Raw genomic sequence first — 11829 nt, 5'->3', positions numbered from 1 at the left:
CACCATTCAGTATTCCTCTACTATCAATGTGGTACTGATGGTTCTTTCTGCTGGGCTTTAGCAGTGTCAATGGGTACTGTGGACATGCTTTAGAGAGGTAGAACATCCACAATGAGGGGAACATCTCCCTCTTTACAGGATTCAAATGTGGAAGGGGAACCCCTGGAAAGAAACATGCTGCAATGGTTGCACACTGTACTTGTGTCCTGAACAGCCCACGTAGGGTGTATTTTGTACAGTTATTTGTTTAAAGTGTTTGACATGATCAATGTCAGACATGAGTTGAATGTATTTGTCATAACAAATATAAAACCTACATTTTACTAAAGTATATTTAGAATCTGTATCTGAATTAGAAAGGAGGCCCAACCACCTGCCCCCTTGACCCCATCCCTTCTCACCTTCTCCAGTCCATTGCTCCGGACCTTCTTCCCTTTCTCACCCATCTTATTAACACCTCCCTCTCAACCGGCTGTTTCCCTAACTCTCTGAAGGAGGCAAGAGTCAACCCTCTCCTGAAGAAACCCACTCTCGACCCATCTGAAATCAATAACTACAGACCTGTCTCTCTCCTCCCCTTCCTTTCCAAAACTCTAGAGCGAGCTATCTTTAACCAAGTCTCCTCCTTTCTTCACTGTAACAACCTTCTAGACCCCCACCAGTCTGGATTCAAGGCAGGCCACTCAACAGAGACTGCCCTCCTTGCTGTCTCTGAGCAGCTTCACACTGCTAGAGCAGCCTCTCTCTCCTCTGTCCTTATCCTTCTAGACCTTTCCGCTGCCTTTGACACAGTGAATCACCAGATCCTCATGTCCTCCCTCCAGGACCTGGGTATCTCAGGCACCACGCTCTCACTCTTCTCATCCTACCTCACCGACCGCTCTTACCGGGTAACCTGGAGAGGATCTGTGTCTGAGCCTTGTCCTCTGACTACTGGGGTCCCTCAGGGTTCAGTCCTTGCTCCTCTTCTCTTCTCTCTGTACACCAACTCTCTTGGCTCTGTCATTCGCTCGCATGGCTTCACCTACCACAGCCATGCTGACGACACCCAACTGATCCTCTCGTTTCCCCAATCTGAAACACAGGTAGCAGCACGAATCTCTGCCTGTCTGACTGACATCTCTCAGTGGATGTCCGCTCACCACCTGAAAATTAACCCGGACAAGACTGCTTCTCCTTCCAGGAAAAGGCTCTCCCACCCACGACCTGTCTATCACCTTCAACAACTCAGTGTTGGCTCCGACTCTGACTGCCAGGAACCTCGGTGTGACGCTCGACAGTCAACTCTCCCTGACTGCCAACATTACCGCAATAACACGCTCCTGTAGGTACATGCTGTACAACATCAGGAGAATACGACCCCTTCTCACTCAGAAGGCGGCACAGGTTCTGGTCCAGGCTCTGGTCATCTCACGGCTGGACTATTGCAACTCCCTCCTGGCAGGTCTACCTGCTAATGCCATTCGACCTCTACAGCTCATCCAGAATGCAGCTGCTCGACTGGTCTTCAACCGACCGAAATTTACCCACACTACTCCGCTCCTCCGCGACCTTCACTGGTTACCGGTGGCCGCCCGCATCCGCTTCAAAACATTGGTACTTGTGTACCGTGCTGCGAACAGATCGGGTCCAGTCTACATCCAGGACATGGTCAAACCGTACACCCCAGCCCGTTCACTTCGCTCGGCTTCTGCCAATCGGCTTGTAGCTCCTTCACTTCGAGCTAAACACTCAACAAAATCACGACTGTTTGCTGTGCTGGCTCCTCATTGGTGGAACGAGCTTCCCATTGACATCAGGACAGCAGAAAGTCTCTACATCTTCCGGCGCAAACTAAAAACACATCTTTTTCGACTATACCTTGAATAGGTAGCACTTAAATGCCGTAGTAGCACTTAAATGTCCCTTACCGATAGCACTTTAGTAGCACTTAAATGGCACTTACGGATAGTACTTTGCAGTTTAACTTTATTGAAGAAATTGTACTTGCTTGATTCTTGTTGTTCTGAGTTTGGACTCACAGTTTAATGCACTTATTGTAAGTCGCTTTGGATAAAAGCGTCAGCTAAATGACATGTAATGTAATGTAAATACTTATTATCAAAATAGCGTTCCAGTTAGATTAGTAAACAATAGTGTCTCGTACATGTAATAGTCAGTAATGAGCCAGCACAGTATGATGTTTGTAAACTTTCAGAGATGAAATAGTGTCTTCTTTAAACTAGTTTCACAGAGGGCATAATAGCTCAGACACAACCTGAAGCACGGAGTCAACACGTTTCAGGAACTTGAAGAATGTTAAGAACACAGAGCACGTGTTCCTTCCACAGCCAATCAGTGAAGACTAGGGTTGCAAAGGGTAGGACAGTTTCCGGTAAATTTCCGGGAATTTTGGCTCGGGAATTTTGAAAAAAAAAAATGTGACTAAGCATATAACAGGGAACTTAAATGTAGTTGAGAACAAGGTGTACCGATTCTAAAAAGGTACCGCGGTACCAGTACGTTCAAAACGATACGGTTTTGCATATTTTTAGTATCGATACTTTATTAAAATAGCTCCCGATCAGAGCGGACGCACATCCTTGCTCTTTTAATGCTGCCCAGCGCGTTGACTGCAAGGGGCGGGGCTAGCCCAGCGCGTTGACTGCAAGGAGGCGGGGCTGCGCAGCGCTCACACACTAACAGGCAGCGCGCTCTCACTCAGTGATCGCTGGGGAGACAACATGGCGTCACGTGCCGGCGCTTTTTGCGACTTTTTGTTTAAAAAAAAGATGCGGAAAGCCCACTGACATACAGACAGTGAAGGAAAGCCCACTGACATACAGACAGTGAAGCCCACTGACATACAGACAGTGAAGGAAAGCCCACTGACATACAGACAGTGAAGGAAGGCCCACTGGCATACAGACAGTGAAGGAAAGCCCACTGACATACAGACAGTGAAGGAAAGCCCACTAACATACAGACAGTGAAGCCCACTGACATACAGACAGTGAAGGAAAGCCCACTGACATACAGACAGTGAAGGAAAGCCCACTGACATACAGACAGTGAAGGAAAGCCCACTGACATACAGACAGTGAAGGAAAGCCCACTGACATACAGACAGTGAAGGAAAGCCCACTAACATACAGACAGTGAAGCCCACTGACATACAGACAGTGAAGGAAAGCCCACTGACATACAGACAGTGAAGGAAAGCCCACTGACATACAGACAGTGAAGGAAAGCCCACTGACATACAGACAGTGAAGGAAAGCCCACTGACATACAGACAGTGAAGGAAAGCCCACTAACATACAGACAGTGAAGCCCACTGACATACAGACAGTGAAGGAAAGCCCACTGACATACAGACAGTGAAGGAAAGCCCACTGACATACAGACAGTGAAGGAAAGCCCACTGACATACAGACAGTGAAGCCCACTGACATACAGACAGTGAAGGAAAGCCCACTGACATACAGACAGTGAAGGAAAGCCCACTGACATACAGACAGTGAAGCCCACTGACATACAGACAGTGAAGGAAGGCCCACTGACATACAGACAGTGAAGGAAAGCCCACTGACATACAGACAGTGAAGGAAAGCGCACTGACATACAGACAGTGAAGGAAGGCCCACTGACATACAGACAGTGAAGCCCACTGACATACAGACAGTGAAGGAAGGCCCACTGACATACAGACAGTGAAGGAAAGCCCACTGACATACAGACAGTGAAGGAAGGCCCACTGACATACAGACAGTGAAGGAAAGCCCACTGACATACAGACAGTGAAGGAAGGCCCACTGACATACAAAGACCCGTCTGCAAAACGTATTTCAAAGCCACTCAGACCAAGGAGCAACACGTCAAACATTAAAGCACCTTTCAGACAGACACCCCGAACTGTTCAAAGAGTTCAAAGAACGACAGGTAATCAAATGTGATTATAAACATGATGCACACCTTAAGCTCACCCACATACAGCCTAACACTGTAGCCTTAGCCTAGTTTAACGACCAGTCTATATGATCATGAGGTCACAATGCACACACGTGTACTAAATGAAACACAATTGATGCAAAATGGCTACATGCTGGTGGATCTTCAGCTAAGTCTTTTTTATTTTAGTTAAGGAAAAATAATTATTCCATGAATTAAGATAAAATATGAACTCTACAATTGCTCATACTTATGGAAGGAACTATGTAGTCATCTAGTCAGGTACGGACAAAAGGCCTACATAGCCGTGTATAATCAATGCTGTGATGGCACCATGTAGTTTTCATTAATATCTTGCTGTAGGCTAATACTAATATTAATGCCATTTGTTAAGTGTTGAAAAAGCTGGGCAGGAACGAGCTGGTAAAAAGGGAACCATACAGATGTTTTATTTATTACCATTATAGATAAATATACCAGTATCGTGTCGTATTTGTGGTATCGTATCTAATTCTGGTATTGTATCATAAGTATCGGGTATCGTGATATTTATGGCAGGTATCGTATCGAAGTTATAATTTGGTATCGTGACAACCCTAGAACAAGACTATGCACGCCTAGCTCAGCTGGACCCTGAATGCAGCTGGTTGGGAACATTGTCTGCCAGAAACATAAACGTCAACATAAAACGTTCTGTTGTTTCTGAACGTCTTTGTCATCAGCGTCTGAATATTTCAGCCCTATGCCTGGCAAGTGTGAGAGCGCAGAGTTGCGTAGAGGCCAAGAGCGGTATTCCAGACAGATAGAGATTTCAATTATAGCTGCAACATATTGAAAAGAATAACTGAACTAGTTCATTTTTTGGAGCTGTGAACTTAGTTCAACATTTTGAATTATGAACTATGAACTGTTCATGTAGAAAGTGAACTTTCCCAACACTGTTTGTCATTACCTAGCATATTGATTACTTGGTAAACTGAAGCCATGTTCATTTTATTAATATACAGTAGACTAACTTTTTACATCAGTGAGGAGGACGTTGATGAGGTCCAGGAAGAAAGCATTTAGACCTGAAAGGATTCAGGGAAAAACACTTTAAAAAGCATAGGGAATACACCTTTTTTATTCAACGTTCATGTTTTTGTTGTTAGATGAAAGAATTAAGTTCTACTGACAAATTGTCAAAAAAGTCATTTTTAAAAGTTTTATTATAAATGTTTGCATGCATGTCTGCTTGACAAGGTAAATACAGTTAAATTACCCCAAAATTCCCGTATATTCCCGTTTATTCCCGTGGAAAGTTTCCAACTTTGAATATTCCGGGAATTTTGCAACCCTAGTGAAGACAGTGAATGTCAATTACCAACCAGAGATAGAGACCATCACTTATGAGTTTAAACTACAAGAAATACAACATTTAGCAAACAACACCTTGGTGACTTACTTTCATAGGAATAAAACGGGTTCATTCCTCTTAGTTCACATGAATAATCTGAATGATGACAGATAATATATTATATATTATAATATATATATATTATAATAAAATAATAATATGTTATAATTATTATAATATTATGTATAAATATACAATATATATACTAATATATAATAAGTGTATTAAATAGACAGTGGGAAACATAAAATATATATACTAATAATACTATATAATATAATAATATCATTTTTTTTAAATGGATAGAGTGATGCAGTAACTGTGTCTTTATTACTATAAGTAGTAGTTTAACAGACCTGGCTTCACGTAACGCTATGCAGGAAAGGACGTCTCATTTCTCTTCAAACATATTTCCTCCTTTTCTTCTCTCCTGCATGGCTAGCTAGTAGCTGAAGTGCGGGAGCTAGTGTTCGTTAGCAACAAGCTACGCTATCGTTACTGTGTTTCCACGTGACATGAGTAGTAGGAGCCTGGGATCGGCCCTCCGATCCTCCGCTTGAAGGTCCGCAGCCTATCCACTGAACCACAACGGACAAAAGGCTTGCTCCGCCCATTTTACCCATGATGCATCTGAGGTGACAGAATCATACATTTCGCACCAGAGGAGAAGACACATAACTGACAGTTGACATTTTCTAAATACAACAGTTGTTGAGTCACAGAATGTAATTGTTGAATGTTTTTAGGTGAGAAGTTAGTAGTTTAAGCGTCAAGTCAGTTGTTGGTTTGTCAACATTCAGCTTGCTTAAAAGATATTCTCCCACATTTTGGAGTTTGAGGTACTGACGTCAGCCCAAAAAAAGACCTCTGATTGGTCAACAAGTCATAAACAAAGCCTCTGATTGGTCGACAGTCAAGAAGTGACCTCCGATTGGTCGAATGACTCAAGAGGCTAACTATTTAATACATTTATATATCTTTGTATTATTATTATATATATATATATATATATATATATATATATATATATAATAATAATAGATGTATACTATGCTTTTTGATTAGTTCCCCCGATCAATAGCTTAAGTTTAATAACATTAGCAGCTAACAATCTAACACTGTAGCTTAATAAAGATAACATACTTATTTAGGTTGAATAAAGAAGATGAAATACATATTTAGGTTTAATAAAGATGATGAAATACTTAGTTAGGTTTAATAAAGATGATGAAATACTTAGTTAGGTTTTAGGTTTAATAAAAGATATTAGATTATATGTATGTATATATATATATATATATATGTATGTATGTACATGTTTATATATATATATATATTCATTACATATATATATATAAAGATATATAGAAATATATATAGAAATGTAACGGAGTTCAAAATATACTTTGTCACTTCTTATTTTCAATGTATTATATTTTATTTTTGGGTATTATTCAACGATCCTGTTGAGTGTGTGTCAATTTTATTTTAATGAGTTTTTTTTATTTAGCATTATTTCTAAAATCTGTTTCCTGCTGAAATTGGGTTTCACCCCTTCTTGGCCTCCAAAGCTTCCGTAGCCCGTTTTTCCCCTAACAACAGTTCATTATTGCTGAGAGTAAGTTGTGGGGGAAAATGATATTGCATTATATTGCTATATTCTTTAAAAATGTAACCGTTTATGTTACACACGGTAATGGTCGATAATACGATCACGGTGTGCACCTGTTGTGTGTCATTCAGATGGTTAAAATGTTGAGGCTGTTTCATTTTGCCTCTTTTTGTCGCCATTTGTATTTGCCACTTCCGGCCGCCCTGATGTTTATTTTCCCTGTATAAATTCTGTTTTGCTTGTTTAGGAAGCTGATGTACAGAGAGAAGACAACGTGTGTGTTTCGTTGTCTTCTGCATGTATGTGTTTTTCCTTTGTTTAATGTTATAATTTTCGCTGGGTCTGCCTAGTCACTCTAACTCGCGCAGTTATTTATTTTGTCCACTTGGGGGCGCTGTTTCCCCATTGTATGTCATGATTCATGGTTTTGATAAGAATTGTTATAATTTAGATTTAATGTAGTCCTGTCTTCCGGACACAATAGTTCGATATTGCTGAGAGAAGCGGATGTACAGAGAGAAGACAATGTGTGTGTTTTATTGTCTTCTGCAGGAGCAAATAAATGCTGGAAAAGAAAACATCTGAGTCGACTTTACATTACATTACATTACATGTCATTTAGCTGACGCTTTTATCCAAAGCGACTTACAATAAGTGCATTAAACCATGAGTCCAAACTCAGAACAACAAGAATCAAGCAAGTACAATTTCTTAGTAAAAAAAAAAGTAAGTGCTACTAAAGTGCTACTACGGCTCTACCTTCCCTATTCAAGGTATAGTCGTAAAATATGTGTTTTTAGTTTGTGATGGAAGATGTAGAGACTTTCTGCTGTCCTGATGTCAATGGGGAGCTCGTTCCACCAATGAGGAGCCAGCACAGCAAACAGTCGTGACTTTGTTGGTTAGACCATGTTAGACCATGTCCTGGATGTAGACCGGACCCGATCTGTTCGCAGCACGGTACGCAAGTACCAATGTTTTGAAGCGGATGCAGGCGGCCACAATTTCGGGAGGTTGAAGACCAGGCGAGCAGCTGCATTCTGGATGAGCTATAGTGGTCGGATGGCATTAGCAGGTAGACCTGAAGGAGGAGTTGCAGTAGTCTAGCCGTGAGATGACCAGAGCCTGGACCAGGACCTGAACCAGACCAGAACCTGTGTTGCCTTCTGTGTGAGAAGGGGTCGTATTCTCCTGATGTTGTACAGCATGTACCTACAGGAGCGTGTTGTTGCGGTGATGTTGGCAGTCAGGGAGAGTTGACTGTCGAGTGTCACACCGAGTGTTCAATCAGGAGAGACAAGTGGGTGAATAGTAGTCAACGTTTATGTACTGCCAGATGATGTGACCATGGGTTACGCTGAACCATTTGGCACTTGAACTCGGCGGGGAGATTTGAGATCGTGCTGTATTTGCCCTGAGCGGCAGCAATAAATGAATCCCCCCGAGGAGTCCAGACACTGGTGGTGGTGGCTGGAGATACGATGGGCTGCCGAATTTGAAGAGGCGGATGGAGCTGGGGAGGGTTAGGGAAACATGTCATATATTATATCTTGTTACATATCAGTAGGAAGTGTTTTGGTCAGTGGAAGATAGCAACTATTTTATTTATTGCATTTCCTTTAGCTTGTGTTTTAGATTTGGATATTGCAGCTGGAGGTACACGTGTTGAGTGTCGTTCCTTCTCTGTCCACCAGAGGGCGACATAGCATTAAGTTAAAGCACCTGTGTTTTAATGTGACTTTACTTCATGCACTGGGTGTAAAGATGGACGATACAATACTGACACTGCTATTACTTTGGTTATGAATTATATCTGCTTGGTTAATCTAATAAAAGCATTTTACACAGAGGAGCATGTCACATTGAATTAGATTTTAACCCATAATAACCTAGACCCATTTCTGCATCAAGGAAAATTCATGGGGGACATAAAACAGATTAAATAGACCACATATAACACATTTCTGACAAATGGGTTATGTCTCAGGATCACACATTATGGTCTGTATTTCTGACAACCATTGACAGGACTTAACCCATAAGGATTAACGCGGACACACGTGTCACACGTCCTTTAAATATTCTGGAAGGTTCCTTATACAGCTTTATCCTTGATTTTAACTCGTGAAGTCCCGACGTGACATCTACGGAACATCGTGGTGGGTCGTGTGATTTTGTGTTGCCATAACAACACTTCCAAGATGTCTGCTCCCGGATCTGACACAAGTAGCTCAATTTAAAAAGCTTGTTTTTCGTTGCTAAAGATAAGATTCACCCATTTAAGAACGATAAGAATAATGTGTACTTGTAGCAGCTAGTTAGTGTACAATAACTTCAACATGTAACGGCTTCATACGAACAGGAAGTGAGACAATGTGGACGTTTCTGGAGCTGCTTTAACGCAATTTATTTATAGAATGCTTCAGTGTTCATCAGCTCCTCTACTTCCTTTGTGCATTGCATTGTGGGAGAATATTGTCCACCAACAGTGAATAGTAAAACGAGATGAGCTTCACGTGTCATGAGTATATTTTTAACACTTCCACTGCTCATTGAAAGAACTCTGGTTTCAGATGTAGAGGTGACAAAGGTGATCCCACACCTGATGGACAGGTGCTCCAAGCCCCATTGTCACGTGACGCCCTTTCTCCCTCACAGTAGCGAGATGCTATCTGTTCACACAATACACTTTGAAATCTGTCTCTGTCTGGTGTCACGCCCTCCACTCGTGTCTTTAAAACTGTCTTTTAACTAAGAAAACTGACGAATTTCTGCTCACTATGAAAACGTGTGTTTGCTGTCATTTAATTTATTGCACATTCTGTTCTCCTAATCTTTAGAGTTTACACAATTTAAAGCACGTTATGAACTGAAAAAGCTAAAGATTAGTCGTGCACCACTACCTCATCTACAGGCCTTGTCCAAATCTAGTTAAACAAATGGATTAATTGAGGTGACACTGTGCTAAAATGGTGCATATCCCCAAAATAAATATGTGTTTTTAGCAAAGCTCATGGCATGGCTCTATGGAACGCCCTGAGGGTGTGAACTGGAAACTATGGAGGCCCAAAATGTACCTTCAGTTTGACGGTTAAAGGATAAAAAGCATCCCTGGATAACGGATCCACGTGCAAAGCAAAGTTCCTCGTTTGGTTTCATCGCCCATCTTCAAGGTGATGTTCAGGATGTTTGTGACCTCGGTCACTCTTCTCCTCCTCACACTGTGCACCGCTCAGACAGAAAGGACAGGCGTGTTGCCGGTTTACAGCATAAGTGCTACCTTTCCAGATGACTCTTCCTGAGCGTTGACAGCTGAGGGCAAAGAGGGAAGACGGATGGAATTTAAATTTGAAGCGCGTGAGTGTGAGGACACGTGGCCTCCGGAGAACACAGCCGATGGCGAAACGTGGATTTATCTTTTGCGTGTGCTCACAGGATTAACACTGAAATGGGGCGTCGGGGATCCGGACTACCACAGGGAGAGATGCGTCAAAGGGATTCTTCTATTCAGCCGTATGGTTCAGGACTCGGGGAGGACGTGTTCTGACAAACCACATCACACTTTCCTTCCAGCTTCTCGCCTGTTTTTTTTTTTAATGATGAATAAAACTCTCACTTTTGTGCAGAAATGTGCATCTTTCTCTATATAAAAGGTGGATTTGTGTGTGTTTTGTGTGGAGCCTTTCACTCTTTGAGGAATGCGGCGTTCTCTCCGGGACCTCTGCAGGTGCCACATGAAGCCCGACGTGTCTGAACAGAGAATCAAACACATGGAAAACTTACATCAGGCCGAGTCTATGATGAGCCTCTCGCGGTCGCTGTTATAAAAGCTTTTGTTTGATCTCTATTCATCTCACAGGGGTGGATTTACTGATGTAAGGGCCACAATGAAACTCAGTAAACACAGGAGCCTTGGCTGGTTTTGTGTGACAATTCCAATAAAGTTTATTCAAACAATGGGTCTTAAAGTTTTACTTCAGTATTATTCATACAAAGCTGTACAAATACTCTGTTTAAAGTTACATTACATTACATGTCATTTAGCTGACGCTTTTATCCAAAGCGACTTACAATAAGTGCATTAAACCATGAGTCCAAACTCAGAACAACAAGAATCAAGCAAGTACAATTTCTTCAATAACGTTAAACTAGAGTACTATCAGTAAGTGCCATTTAAGTGCTACTAAAGTGCTAAACAACAAAGAGCTATCGGTAAGGGACATTTAAGTGCTACTAGAGTGCTACTACGGTAAAACAAATTAATTTTACACACATTTTCTGAAAGCCTCTTCAAGGTGGAGCTCATTTTTGTGACTTACATGTTAAATGTTGCAATGGCGGTCATGTCCCACGTCTCCCTCTCTACTGCGCATGCTCTAAGAGGTCACGCAGGTGTTTGGCCTGAGCCTGATTAGACCCGGAAGATCACTGCTGGGTTAACCCACCGAAATGTGATGGAGCACTATTTGTTCAGCTCCAGCGAGCAGACTAAACGCGCGCGCGCGCGTGTGTGTGTGTGTCAGCTGCAGTTTAAGAGAAGTGAAGCCTGGAGGCTGAACTGTGCACTAATTAATTGATTGCATGTGTGTGAAGTTAGCAAGCATCGAGTCCGGCTAGAATGTAGATTTCAAGATAAAAGCATGTATTATATAGCTTTACTATTGGACAAACAGAATACATGTAATGTGTGGTGGTAAACATATACATGCATAAACTTACTATATATTATGCTGCTTCATCGGAGTTTAGCATTCAAAAAAGGTGCAATAATAATTTTAAATCAAATTAACTGAACTTTAGATTGTATAATATTACTTTCAGTGTTAATACAAACCACCAAATAATACATGAAATTATTCAAATGAAGCAATAATCCACATTGACTATTTTA

The sequence above is a fragment of the Cyclopterus lumpus genome, chromosome 2 (genome assembly GCF_009769545.1).
Source record: "Cyclopterus lumpus isolate fCycLum1 chromosome 2, fCycLum1.pri, whole genome shotgun sequence".
NCBI classification, from domain to species: domain Eukaryota; kingdom Metazoa; phylum Chordata; class Actinopteri; order Perciformes; family Cyclopteridae; genus Cyclopterus; species Cyclopterus lumpus.
Note: the sequence above shows the minus strand (reverse complement) of the source record.